Genomic DNA, 14,837 nt, shown 5'->3' on the forward strand with positions numbered 1-14,837 from the left:
TGGAGCTTTGTGACCCCACAGATACTTTTTGTGAACTAACTGTAAGTTTCTGAAGTATCCTCTGTCTGCTGCAAAAGAAACTTATTTGATGAGAAATGAATGCTACATTTATCTGTGGGTATAAGGATAATGATTTAGAATATATTTAGAAATCATCTTAGTTTAGAAAATTAACAGTAGTAAGATTCTCTTCTAGGGTCCAGTATGTCACCAGCCTGTGGTAGATAATTGACTAGATTTAGAAAACCAGACGTGAATCCCTTCCCATTGAATGGGCCTTTAGTCTAATTAGGCAGCTGTTGTTTAGTTAAAAGATTAAAGTACCATTATTGTGCTATTGGGTAGTTCTTGTCAAGCCAGTCATTTTTGTGGTTCACAGGCTTTATAGCTGGATAGGACTATTGGTTGCTTTTCTCCTCTGGCAACTTACATAGTACCTTGGGATTCTATGACAGCTGGTCCTTTGTGAGGAGGCTTCTGGGTCAGTTCAAGCTGAATTATACTGTCAAAAAAGATCGACAGGGCCAGGCACGGGAAGCCCCATGAAAGTTGTTGTACAGGAAAAGTCCAAGAAATTCCCCAAACAATATAGGCTATTGCCACTGCCCTTGGTTGCCTCCAGGAAATTGAGACCCTATTTATGAAGACACTTCACAGAGAGAAATTGAGAAATTCAGGAATTGATTTTTATATTATTCAGAAAGGGAAACAAGGCTTACTCATCAAAAATTTCCATTTGAATTTAGGAATAGATGCTAGGCAATATGTGTTATTATGCCTAGGTTTCTCTCCTTGAATATATACTTTTCTAGTGGACTTCAACAAAACTGGAAGCTACATTCAGGGATTCCTGTTGCTGTAGTTTACTAGTATTCATGTCATATTTAACAGAACCTCAGACCTTTATCCTTCATAGCTGCAGTGAGCCAGGACTACACCATCTGCTACACTGTGCTGACTCACTTCAGTGTCTCTATAGAGCTTACTATAACAAAAGGCTCATAATGTATAGTATCAATCTACTACAATTCAAATTTCCTATCTACAAATACTTTTACATATTTTACAATTTTTACATATTTTACAAAACTACCCCTGCTGAATTGATCACTGTGTGAGCTAGAGCAGTGTAGGGGTATATAATAGCTATGATTCACATCCTTGAACAGATACATTCCACATATATGACCTCGAGCAAGTCACTCAATTCTTCTGTTTTCCAGTTGCCAGAGACATAAAATAATCTTATCATAAAATAAGATGGTATTAGGAATTTTGTAATGTATACACCCGAGTGCTTACACCAGGGCCTGACACAGAGAGGAAACTCTGCATGCTAGACCATACAACCAAATGACTAGGCACAGTTTACCTATAATTATTAAACCGTTCTAGAAATTATTGTAATTGAGTCATTATCTATATTGCCTTATTGTTGCCTGTGTTACTGAAATACCTAGAATATTCCTTTGAAAAAATACCTGCTACCCATTGTGATGGATCAAAATTGTAATCCCAGAACTCAGAAGGCAGAAGCAGAGTGACAGTATTAGCTGCATAGGGAAATCCTGAATAAAAATTGAAAAACAAATGAACAAATAAATGAATAAATGCTACCTATTTCTCAGTTTCATTACTACTACTATTGATTTTTTTAAAATCAGGCTTATTTAATTGTCATTTCTCTTCTTCAAAACAATTCCTTTAGGCAGCAAATATCTAGTAAATATCTTCTATATGCTGAGCCTTCACATGGATGCAAGGGATCCAAAATGTACCCATATCCTGATTTCTAATATTTCAATTCTGAGGTGGGAAATCACTGGATTAATGGGAGAAATGCTGTGTTTCCCTGGTTAAGTGCTGTAGCAGGAGAAGGTGCTGCATCCACCCTGGAAAGACTGGAGGTGGATTCTCTCTTTCATCACCTCGCCATTCATGTTAGCAACCCTTTCCTTAGCCACATGAAGACTAACCTCCCGTATTTGTCATGTTTTGTAGGTGTTTCAAACTCAGCCTGGCCAACAACCTTTTTCACACCATTTTATAAATACTTCCCACATTGTTTTGTTATCCCCATGTTATGGCAAGATAATAAATGCTCAATGTATATGTATTCAATTTCATCACCAAGACTGAAACCAAAACTAAAATACTATCCAAGTTATTCAGAATGATTGCAAAATTGACTAAGAATAATAAACTGTTGAATTAAAGGATACTTCCCTGAATGCAAACATGATTCACCAAAGAAAAGGTCAGTGGAGGTACTAATTTCTTTTTTATTAAGAAAATTTGTATTCATTTTATATCCCAACCACAGATCCCTCTCTTATCCCTTCTCCCGCTCCCCCTCAGCCTTCTGCCTCCTATCCACCTTCTATCCCCTCCTCCAAAAAGATAAAGCCTCCCATGGGGAGTTAGCAAGGCCTCGTACATTCAGTTGAGGCAGGTCCAAGCCCCTCCTCCCTGCATCAAGGCTGTACAAGGTATCCCACCATAGGTAATAGGCTCCAAAAACCAGCTCATGCACCAGGGATAGATCCTGATCCCACTGCTAAGGGTCCCTTAAACAGATCAAGTTACACAACTGTCTTGCTTACATAGAGGGTCTAGTCCAGTCCCATGCAGGCTCCATAGATGTTGGTCTAAAGTTCATGAGTTCCCATTAGCTTGGTTCTCTTGTCTCTGTAGATTTTCCTCATCATGATCTCGATGCCCCTAGCTCATAGAATCCCTCTTCCCTCTCTTAAACTGGGCTCCTGGAGCTCAGCCTGGTACTTGGCTGTGGATCTCTGTATCTGCTTCCATCAGTTACTAGATGAAGAGTCTATGATGGTAGTTAGGGTATTCACCAATCTGATTACTGGGGTTGGCCAGGTCAGGCACCCTCTCTACTATTGCTAGTAGTCTAAGCTGGGGACATCCTTATGGTTTTCTGGGAACCTACCTAGCACCAGATTTCTCCCTATCCCCATGATGTCTCCCTCTATCAAGATATCTCTTTCATTGCTCTCCCACTTCATCCCTGTTCCAGCTCAACCATCCTGTTCCCTCATGCTCTCATTTCCCATCCCCTACCCTCTATTGCCACCCCTCACTCCTAGTTTACTCAAGAGACCTCACCAATTTCCCTTCCCAGGGTGATCCATGCATTCCTCTAAAGATAGCTTAAAAGTGTGAGGCCACATGACAGCTCATACTGGAGAGGATATGGAGCAAGGGGAACATTCCTCCCTTGCTGTTGGGAGTGCAAACTTATACAGCCACTTTGGAAATCAATATGGGGGTTTCTCAGAAAATTGGGGATTTATCTACCTCAAGACCCAGCAACAGCACTTATGGGCATATATCCAAAGGACGCTCCACTACACCACAAGGACACTTGCTCAACCACATTCATAGCAGCTTTATTCATAATAGCCAGAACCTGGAAACAACCTAGATGTCCCTCAACCTAAGAATGGGATAAAGAAAATGTGGTACATATGCACAATGGAGTATTACTCAGGTATTAAAGACAATGACATCATGAAACTTGCAGGCAAATGGATGGAACTAGAAAATGTTATCCTGAGTGGCTAACTCAGACCCAGAAAGACAAAACATGGTTGGTGCCTAGCCCAATAGTCATCAGAGAGGCTTCATCCAGCAACTGATAGAAACAAATGCAGAGACCAACAATCAAATGTTAAGCTAGGCTTATGGAATCCTGCAGAAGAGGGAGAGAAAGGATTGTATGAGTCAGAGGGATCAAGGAATACCATTAGAAAATTCACAGACTCAATTAACCTGGACTCATAGGCCATCACAGAGACTGAACTGACAACCAGGGAGCCTGCATGGGACCAACATAGGCCCTCTGCTTATATGTGACAGTGGTGTAGCTTGATCTTCTTGTGGGACTCCTAACCGTGGAAGCAGAGGCTGTCTCTGACTCTTTTGCTGACTTTTGAGACCCTACTCCTCATACTGGGTTGCCTTGCCCAGCCTTAATACAAGGGAGGTGCTTAGTCTTTCTGCAACTTGATTGCCGTGTTTTGTTGATATCCATAGGAGGCTTTCCCGTTTCTGAATAGAAACAGAGAAGGATTAGATGGGGGCAGAGTAGGGACAGAAAGGTTTTGGAGGAATGATTGTGAGGAGGCGGGGGAGGGAAAACTGCAGTTAGGATGTAAAGTAAATAAATAAATATTAAAATAAAAAAAGAGAAAGTGTGATACATGAAATTGTCTTGAGGGAGAGGTTAAGTTAGATGACAGTTTAACACAGGCTTTGCTTAGGAGCATGAGGAGCCCTTACTGGAGCAAAAGCTCTCTGCTGAGAAGCAAAAGAGGTGTAAGCAGACAAGAAGACAGGCCAGGACATGGAAGGATGTGCATGCTAAATGGGGAATTTTTAATCTGTGAAAAACAGCTTTTTGGTGAATCTTTAACATTTTCTTCACTCTGTTTTTAAGATGTTCATTTTCCTTAAATTCTTGGCAATTTTTATGTATCCCTCAAATGTCAGCTGGAATGCTTTTATCCTCAGGATACAATCCTTCCAGCCACCAGTCTCTCCTCAGTATGTAAAACACATCCTCCTCCCACAGTTCTTAGCCAGGTGAGCACAACACTTCTCCCGTTAACCTAATAATTCTCATTTCAGAACTGAATCACTAGGAAACATGAGAATGGTTACTTGGTTTCGTGGTTGGTTGGTTGGTTGGTTGGTTGGTTGGTTGGTTGGTTGGTTGGTTGGTTTTGGAACCCTGACATCCATTTGATTCCCCAGCATACAGAGAGCACTTCACTGATGTTCACTGCTTAAATTCATGAATAAGTAAGTTATTTGCAAGAAAGTAAATGACAATGAAGTAAGTCTAATTTTAAAACACACATACCAAGAATGGGGTGGAGCAAGAGGCACTCGGCGTCAGTCAAATTGCTTAGATCTAAAATGTGTTAGGTGTATGGTTCAGAAACATAAAGCAAGTTCCCTATGTTACCTGCTGTTGCTGAATCATTTTGATATGGTAAGGATAGCTCAATATTGTAACTTTTATTCATTTGTAAAAATTCAACAATGTGAAGAATTTCTTTAGCTTAAATAGGCTTCATAAAGGAGACAAATATGATTTAGTGTGAGTTAGAAGTTATGAAACAAAAATTCCATAGCATTTATTTTAATGAGGCTCATTTTCATACACTAGAAGAAGGCTTAGAAAATGATTGTTAAAGTGAATTTTTCAAATCTTCCTCATTCTTGGTAGACATGGTTTAGAGGAATAATTTGACTTTATAATGTAAAAACCACACTATCTTTCAAATACACAAATAAATATTCTAGTCCTGTGAGACCATGGCATCCCCAATGCTTTTCTTTCATTCTTTCTTGACTACTTTAGCATAAGTCATGAGAATATAGAGTTCTTTAGGGAAGAAAAGTAAGAATGAATTCTCATGGTTTAACTCCTGTGTCCTCAAGTAATGAAAGATGTTGAAGATGCCAGATAATTAAGATTCTTCATTGCATCAAATGAATTGACCTAAATGGCATTTTGTCAATCATATCTAGTGGGATCATTGTATCTCCCTTGCTGAAGAATGAACTAGTTATTAAGAACAGACAGAATGGAAATTCAAGTCAAATTAAACATTAATATTTATATTTCCCTTTAAATTTTTTACATTCATGAAATCATCCATTTTTATGTGTGGAAAAGGGGTCATTTAATTGATTTTCACCATTTCTCAATGAATACCACCAGCTTCAGGCAAAATTCATTAGAGTAACATCTCTACCAGAATGAAACACAAACCAATGAACACTTACATTCAACATTTGGAAATTCAGGCTCCGGGCTGATGGAAGTAATTCAAATGACTGCTTCTCATTAAATGCTGAGAGCAAAGCAGAGTGGATGTGTTGCTCTAAATGAGCAACTCTTTCAACTGTTGTACATACACATTTTTAGTAATGAATGCAGATAGATAATCCATTGCATAAATCATTCATTATACTATGCAGTGAATGCCAGAAATGCATAAAATATATATTAAAATTCAAATACAAATAAATGAAGACCCATTTCTAAAAACACAGCCAATGAATGTCATATTTATGCTTAGTATCATCCCCAAACATTAAACAAGTATATGCTTATTTGTATTCTTTTGTGCCATTTAAGGGAAAGAGTCTTAATTTGTGTGTTTATCATACTGGTAGAATTTATTTAATATACCTCAAAAAATATTTTAATTCATTCTGTTTTCAATATTTAACTAAAGGTCCTCTTTTAAATTTTAAAATATTTCAATGGTATCAAAAGCAATTTATCTAAAAAACAAAAACGTATTAAAATTGGCTAGTTTATATAGTAACAGAACATAGATCAGTGACAAAGACAGAGTATGGCCTAAATCTTTTAGTTAACTTTTTCTTGTCAATCAACAGAGGAAAGCAGGGAAAAGAAAGGTCCCTGCATAAACTTAGAGAAGGTACAGGTTGTCTAGTGGGTGTAACAGATGAAAAGAATATCAAGACGATAAAAGCAAATAAAGCATTCCAAAGAGGAGAAGGTTTTAACTAAGTACTCAGGCACCTTTCTCTTAATGACCTAGAAATCTATGGCCCTATATTCAGATCAGAATCATGCCATCTAATAGATTCCTAAGTTCTGAAACTCTCATTCCTAGAGATGTGGGTCATTCTAGATTTCATTAATATCTGATAGAGTACTTCACTATCAGAGGCTCTCAGTTATCCCAGTTATGAACTATTTGTGTCCTTCACATGCCGATAAAAATATCTCAGAGCCCTTCATTCACTGCAGGTGTGGTGTGCTGGTTACTTTTCTCATCACTGTGATGAAATATTTGGTGAGAAGCAATTTGAAGGAAAGAATAGTAGAATTCATTAAAAAGGGAGGGCATGGTGACACATAGGTCCCTGGTGGCAGGACCATGCAGTAGCCACTTGCTCACATTGTGCTAGAATGGAAAGCAGGGATCAGACACAAAGTGGCACCAGACTTCTTCACACATGGCCTGTTCAGAACCTAGATCAGGGAATCTAGCAGTGCTGTTTGTCAATTGCCTCCCATGGAACTGTGGTGCAAGCCTGCGTGCCATTCTTATTCTTAGTGTCTTTCCTGCCTACAAAACTATCATCACATTGGTGACAACAATACCTTCCACCAGCTCTAGCTCTAGCTTGGCCCCCTTTGCACCACAGCTTCAGTAGCCTCTGTGTGCCTTCGTGGCTTTAGCTGGGAAATACTTCCCTGGCGACTGTTTTAGAGAAAGAAGCCCTTCTGATGACCTTTTCAATTCAGCGTCTCTCCTTTCAGATACATGTTCACTCTTACAACCAGAAACCTTTAACTGGTGGCCTCTTTCCTTTAATATACCTCTCCTTTTGTCCTAGTCCAAAGTGTGAGGTTTCTCCTTAATTACACTCATCTTTTTCACAATTACACTAATCTTTTTTTAATAATTATTTTGCACCATTCTTCCAAAACTTTAATTCAGTTCTTCACCCTTCCTTGCCAAACTACAACACACAGTTACAGTTTTCTTCTCTCTCTCTCTCTCTCTCTCTCTCTCTCTCTCTCTCTCTCTCTCTCTCTCTCTCTCTCTCTCTTCTAACTGTTAAACTAAGATAAGTTAGCTGTGTCTCAGCCTGGATATCTTGCTATCTTGAAATTTTCTCCATGCAAAATACTAGTCTGTTACTTTTGAATTCAGCTAATTCAGCTACAATCAAGTTTTTTTTTTTTTTTTTTGGTTTTTCGAGACAGGGTTTCTCTGTGTAGCTTTGCGCCTTTCCTGGGACTCACTTGGTAGCCCAGGCTGGCCTCGAACTCACAGAGATCCGCCTGGCTCTGCCTCCCAAGTGCTGGGATTAAAGGCGTGCGCCACCACCGCCCGGCTTTACAATCAAGTTTTTAAGACACCAGTAAAATATAGTCATATTTTGATGGAATGTAACAATAATGGCCTCCATATTTAGTCAGGGATCTCTAGAGTCACAGAACTTATAGAATGAATATATATTCATATATTATATATTATTTATATATAAATGTATATATTATATATATTTCCAGTGACCCTCATTTCATCTACCAGGTCAGATCCTTTTTCTACCCTTTTGTTCATACTGTTTATCACAGGAAATTTTCCTGTTATGGTTTATATATGGGTTTTCCTTTAATGGTCTACCAGCTGGAAGTTTGCTACCAAGCGTGACAGGACTGGGAAGTTGTGGAAACTTTAAGTAAAGTATAGTGTGTGGTAATAAGATAATTGATAAAAATTCCAGCTGCCTGTGGTGACACACATTTTTAATAAAAAAAACTCAACAGGCAGAGGCAGGCAGAACTCTGTGAGTTCAAGGCCAGCCTAATCTATAGAGCAAGTTCTAGAATAGCCAGGGCCACAATAAAAAACCTTGTCTGGAAAAATAAAACAAAAACCAAAAATAAAAATTCCTTAGAAAAAATTAAGGTTAGTCCAATACGGTGAAATCAGGCCAGAGACATTGTTCATCATATATCTTGTGTTTATGTTGCAATTACTGTAATACCTTTAGCCATAGGTTTTCACAGAGGTAGAAAGGATAAAACCACACAATCATGGACTTTGAGCAAAACAAGAGAAACGGTTTTTCACTCTAGAACACCCAATGTTTCCATTTTGCTTTTAAAATTTTTATTGTTGTTGTACATATTCATTATGCATGGAATTGTGTTACATAAGGGCATTTTTATACAAATGTATATTGAGCATACTCTCCTCCACATTCCAGTACTATCCCCCTACTCATCCCTGCCCCCACTGCTGTCTCTGCCTTTACCCATAGACAGTCTTCCTGTCACTATGCACACATGATTTTACATACCTATATTATATCTAGGAGCCACATATGAAAGGAAATTTACTTCTGTATTTCTAAGACTAGCATAATGATTATTTATAGCTGCATTTGTTTTCCTGAAAATGAGATACTTGGTTGTTCTTCATGGCTGAAAAAAAAGTTGCATTGTGTATGTCACATTTTATTTACCCATTCCTCTGTTTGGGAACACCTAGGTTGTCATTGTTAATAGTGCTGCAATAGGCGCTGATGGGAAAGAACCTGTGAAATGTTGGCTTTGGAGTCCTTTGAGTAATTATCTATGAGTGACATATAGCTGTATTACAAGGTGCCTTTATTTTATTTGTTTGTTTGTTTACTATTTTGTTTTTTATAGACTTCTATTTAATTTCCATACTGGATAAACTAGCTTACATTCACATCAGTAGTCCTTAAGTGTTCCCATTTGTCCACATTCTATCCAATATTTGTCGCTTGTTTTCATAGTGACTGATATTCTGATTGGGATAATATAGGATCTCAATTTAGTTTTAATTTTCATTTCTCTGGTGGCTAGTGAGCCTGAATGTTTGTTTAATGGACAGTGGTATTTTAGCTTTTGATAACTGCCTCTTTGTCAACCTCTTTGTTTAGGGGGTTGTTTTATTTTTTTTCTTTAAATTATGCATGTTCTGGATACAGATCCTCAGCCATATGAATAGCTGTCATAGATTTTCTCATTCTATAGGCTTCTTGATTAACTGTTGCCTTTGATGTACAAAAGATTTTCAGTAAATTTGTCACTTGTTGATGTTATTTCCAGAATAAATAGAGTCTCCTTCTGAAAGCTCTTATCTGTACATAAATCTTGAAGTTTTTTTTCCTACATTTCCTTTAAGTATTCCAGTGTCTTGGGTTTTGCATTGAGGTCATTGACATATTTGGAGTTGATTTTTGTACAAAGTCAGAGAGGTATCTAGTTTCATTTATCTATATGTGGATGTCCAGTTTTTGAGAACCATTTGATGAAGGGGTTGTCTTTTCTTCAATGTGTATTTTTGTCATATTTCTAATATCAGATGGCATAGCCGCATGGACTTATAACATGGTCATTTATTCTATTCTGACATCTAGGGCTGTTTTTTTATCAGTATTATGTTGGTTTTGCTATTATGCCTCTAAAGTGTAACTTGAAATCAAATATGATGATGCCTCCAACATATATTTTTGGTGTTTAGGATACCTCTGGTATACAGGGTATTTTGTGCTTCCTAACAAATTGTAAATTTTTTCCTATTAAGATTATGAAAGAAAACAATATGGCAGTTCCTCAGAAAATTAGGAATCAATCTACCTCAAGACCCAGCTACACCACCTTTGGGCATATACCCAAAGGATGCTCCATCCTACCACAAGGACACTTGCTTAACCATGTTTGTTGCAGGTTTATTCATAATAGCCAGAAACAGGAAACAACCTAGATGTCCCTCAACAGAAGAATGGATAAAGAAAATGCGGTACATATACACAGTGGAGTATTACTCAGCTGTTAAAAACAATGATGTCATGAAATTTGCAGGCAAATGGATGGAACTAGAAAATGTCATCCTGAATGAGGTAACTCAGACCCAGGAAGACAAATATGGATACAAATATAAGTGGATATTATCCATTAAGTAAATTATAACCATACTATAAGCCATAGACCTAGAGAGGTTAGGTAAAGAAGAGGATTCTAGAAGTGAGGGGGCATGCATAGATCTTCCTGGGAAGAGGAAATAGAATAGACTTTGTGGATGGACTGGGGAGTAGGTGGGGATGGGAACAGGAGGTATCGGGCAAGTTGGGAGAGGTAAAGGGTACTGAAAGAAATGACTAGAATTGGGCAGCGTTGGCAGCGGGTGACGTAGAAACCTAGTGCAGTGGAAACTCCTCGGAATCTATGAGAGTGACCCTAGGAAAATCTCCTAATAATGGAGAATATGGAATCCAAACTGGTCATCTTCTATAATCAGGCAAGTCTCCTAGCAGTGGGATTGGGACAAAACCTTCAACCTACAATCTGTCCTGCCTGCAAGATGTGCTGAGTTAATGATGGCACAAAACTTGTGGGCGTGGCCAGGCAATGACTGGTACAACTTGAGGCCTATACCACAACAGGGAGCTTATACCTAACACTGCCTGGATGGCCAGGAACCAGAGGCAGAACAGCTCAGAGACCCAGGATAGAACCAAACATGATCAGCATAAATAAATAAATGAAATTTTAAAAGTAAATGAAATGATTCCTAGTGATATTCTACTATACTCATAGATCAGTGCCTAGCTCAATTGTCATCAGAGGGGCATCATCCAGCAACTGATGCAAGCAGATGCAGACTCACAGCCAAACACTAAGCAGAGCCAGGGAAACCCCTGCAGAAGGGAGGGAGGAGGGGATTGTGGGAGCCAGAGGGGTCAAGGACATTCCAATAAAATGCACCACAGAATCAACTAAGCAGGGCTCATAGGGGCTCACAGAGACTGAAGCGACAAAGAAGCACCCTGTATGGGTCTGAGCTAGGTCCTCCACATATTCCTTATGGTTGTAGAGTTTGATGTTGTTGAGGGATGACCAACAGAGGGAGGGGGTCTCTGACTTTTTTACCTGCACTTGGGACCCTGTTCCTCCTACTGGGCTGCCTCATCCAGCCTTGATATGGTGGGATGTGCCTAGTCTTATTGTAACTTTTTAGGCCATGTATGGTGGAGATCCCTGGGAGGCCACATTTTTTATTATAATTTTTATTTTTTATGGAGAAGGAGTGGATCTTCTGGAGAAGGTAGTAGTAGGAGGGGCTGGGAAGAGTGAAGGGAGGGGAACCTGTGGTCAGGCTGTAATGTATGAGAGAAAAAAAAAAGAACTTTTTTTTAGAAGAATAGAAGAACTATCTAACAAAACAAAACCCAGGGTACCACAGTACCAGGCATGAGAAACCTCCTTTCAAACTGTCGATCAGGAACAGCCAAGAAACTCCAAAAATTACGTAGGCTATTTATTGCTGTTGCCCTTAGATGTCTACCAAAATCTGAAAATCCCTATTGATGAACACAGCGTGCACTTTTGACACAAGAGTTGGAACAATCAAGTTGCATCTAACCTGGAAGCCTCCTCTCTGAGGACTGGTTCTCATGGTACTGAATATGAGTAACACTAAATGAACTCATCAAGATGCTTTTGTGTATCAATGTGTTCATGTGTGTGTGTGTGAGAGAATGTGTATGTGTGTGTGTGTATGTGTATGTGTGCATGTGTGTGTGTGTGTGTGCATGTGTGTGTAATACACAGACATCATAACAATCAGGAAAAAGAGGCCATGAATTTGAGGAGTGGGAGGACATGAGAGGAGCTGGAGGGAGTGAAGCGAGAGGGAAATCACATAAATACAGTGTACATATATGAACTACCATAGTGATTTTGATTGGTATGGCATTGAATCTGTAGATTGCCTTTGGTAATACAGTTATTTACATAACATTAGTCTTTCCAATCCATGAGAACACAAGGTTTTCCTCGCTCCTCATGTTTTAGACTTCTTTCTTCAGTTTTTCAGAGTTTTCATTGTAAAGATCTTTTATGTCATTCATTAAGTTTATTGCAAGGGACTTTTTTTGAGACAATTATAAGTAAGATTATTTAGGATTTTGTTCTCAGCATGAATGTTATAGCTATATGAGGTTCAATAATTTTTGTATGCTAATTTTGTATTCTATAACTTTGATGAAAGTGATTGTCAGTTCCATCAGTTTCCTAGTGAAGTTTTTGTGGTACATATATTTTAACTTCTTTTTAATCCTTTTTATCCTCTTCTCTAGTCTTATTGCTCTAGCTAAGAATTCAAGTCCTATATGGAGAAAGAATGGGTCAAGTGGACATCCATGCTGTGTTTCTGACTTTAGGAAAATACTTAGAATTTTTTACCATTTACTGTTAAGATTGACTAGTGTTGTATTGGAATCTGTTCCTTCTACTCCTGGTCTTTTCATGGCTTTCATCATGAAAAGATGCTGGATTTTCTCAAGGCATTTTCTGTATCTATTGAGATAATCATGTGATTTCTGTCCTTAAGTCCATTTATGTGTTGTATCCTTGATTACATATTTTGAAGTATCCTTGAGTCTCAGGAGTAAAGCCAACTTAATCAAAGCAAATGATCTTTTCATGTCTTCTTGTATTAGGTTTTCCAATATTTTGCTGGAGTTATTTCATCTATGTTCATCAGGAAAATTTATCTATAGTTTCTTTTTGTTGTTGTATCTTTATCATGTTTTGGTATTAGAGAAATGGTTACTATGTGAAAAGAGCTTGGTAGCAATAATTCTTTTTCTGTTTTATGGGGTAGTTTGAAAAAAATTGATATTAGATCTTTCAATGTCAATAGAATTAATCTGAAGTCCATCTAGCCCTGAAATGGCTTTAGCTTGGACTTTTACCTTTAACTGCTTCAATCTTTTTGCCTGTTATGATTACATCGTTAATCTCATTTTGGTTTAATCCTGGTAGATCATATGTATCTAGTTTCTTCCATAGTAGACTCTAAGTCTTTAAGAAATGTCCTAATTATTTCCTGAATTTCATTGCTATCTGTTTTAATGTTTCCTTTTAAATCTCTAATTTCATTAATTTGGGTCTTTTCTCTTTCAATTAGTTTGATTGCTTGTCATTCTTGTTTGATCTATAATGTCATCTGAGTTTTATATTTCTCTACATTTTACCTGGAATAACCTCTCAATTGGTGACAGGGAGTTATTGAGATTACCCACTACAATGATGCTTTGTTTATCCCGTGACTTTACATATAGAAGTATTTGTTTTATGAAATTGGGTGCTTGCATAGTCAGTACCTGTATATTTAAAATTGAAACACAATCTTAATAGATTGTTCCCTTAATTAGCATGTAGTAACTATCATTATCTCTTCTGACTAGTTTTGATTTGAAGTCTATTTCACCATATATTTCACCATATATTCACTTGTAATTCCCTAGTCTCTTTTGTTTGAAGTGCCTTTTTCCATCTTTTTCACAAAGGTGCCTTTTGTTCTTTATGGGGAGATGCATTTCTTGAACTCAAAAAAAAAAATAGAGAAATCTTGCTTTTTAATACATTCTACTAGTCTGTGCTTTTTAACTGAAAAATTGAGGCCAGTAATGTTCAGAGTTATTATTCAAAAGTGTGTTTTAATTCTGTAATTTTGTAAAAAAAATAGTGTTGGATATTTTCTTATTCCTCTATACCTTAACTATGATTTTAGCATGGTGTATTCTTTCCTTTTGTGTCATTTATATGTTTCTCTTTCTTCAGTCCAAAGGATTATTTCTAATATTTTCAATAGAACTTGCTTAGTGCTTATGAGTTCTTTTAGCCCACTGTCATTGTGGAAAATGTTTCTTTCTCTGGCAATAATGGCAGAGTGCTTTGCTGAGTATTGTGGGTAGTTATTATCTTTCAGAGATTGAAACACACCATTCCAAGACCCCCAGGCTTATTCTGTTTCTATTAGGAAATTCATTGTTAATCTTATAAATCTGCTTTTGTGTGACTTGGTGTTTCTACATTGCAGCTTTTCATATACTTTGTCCATTCTATTATGCAGTGTTTTGAGTATAATAATATGGAAAGTTCTTTTCTGTTTGTTTTTCTAAATATCACCTGTATCCCTCTTTCACCATATTTACTAATTTTCTGAGATGATTTTTATTGAAAATATTTTCTGTATCTATAGTTTGAAGTTCTTTCTTTCTGTCCATGCTACATTAAATTTAGCCTCTTTAAGGTTTCCCATAGATCTGTTCTCATCACTGTATTAATCTTTGCATTGTCTTCAGGCCCTGACATGATATTCTGCCCTCTCCGATACAGGTGAAGGTATTCCATCAAAAGAAAAAAGCACAAAAAATAAGAAAAAACAAGACTATTTGACTCCTCCAGAAATGACCAATCCCACATAATACTT

Source organism: Peromyscus maniculatus, chromosome 2, assembly GCF_049852395.1.
Source record: "Peromyscus maniculatus bairdii isolate BWxNUB_F1_BW_parent chromosome 2, HU_Pman_BW_mat_3.1, whole genome shotgun sequence".
Taxonomy (NCBI): domain Eukaryota; kingdom Metazoa; phylum Chordata; class Mammalia; order Rodentia; family Cricetidae; genus Peromyscus; species Peromyscus maniculatus.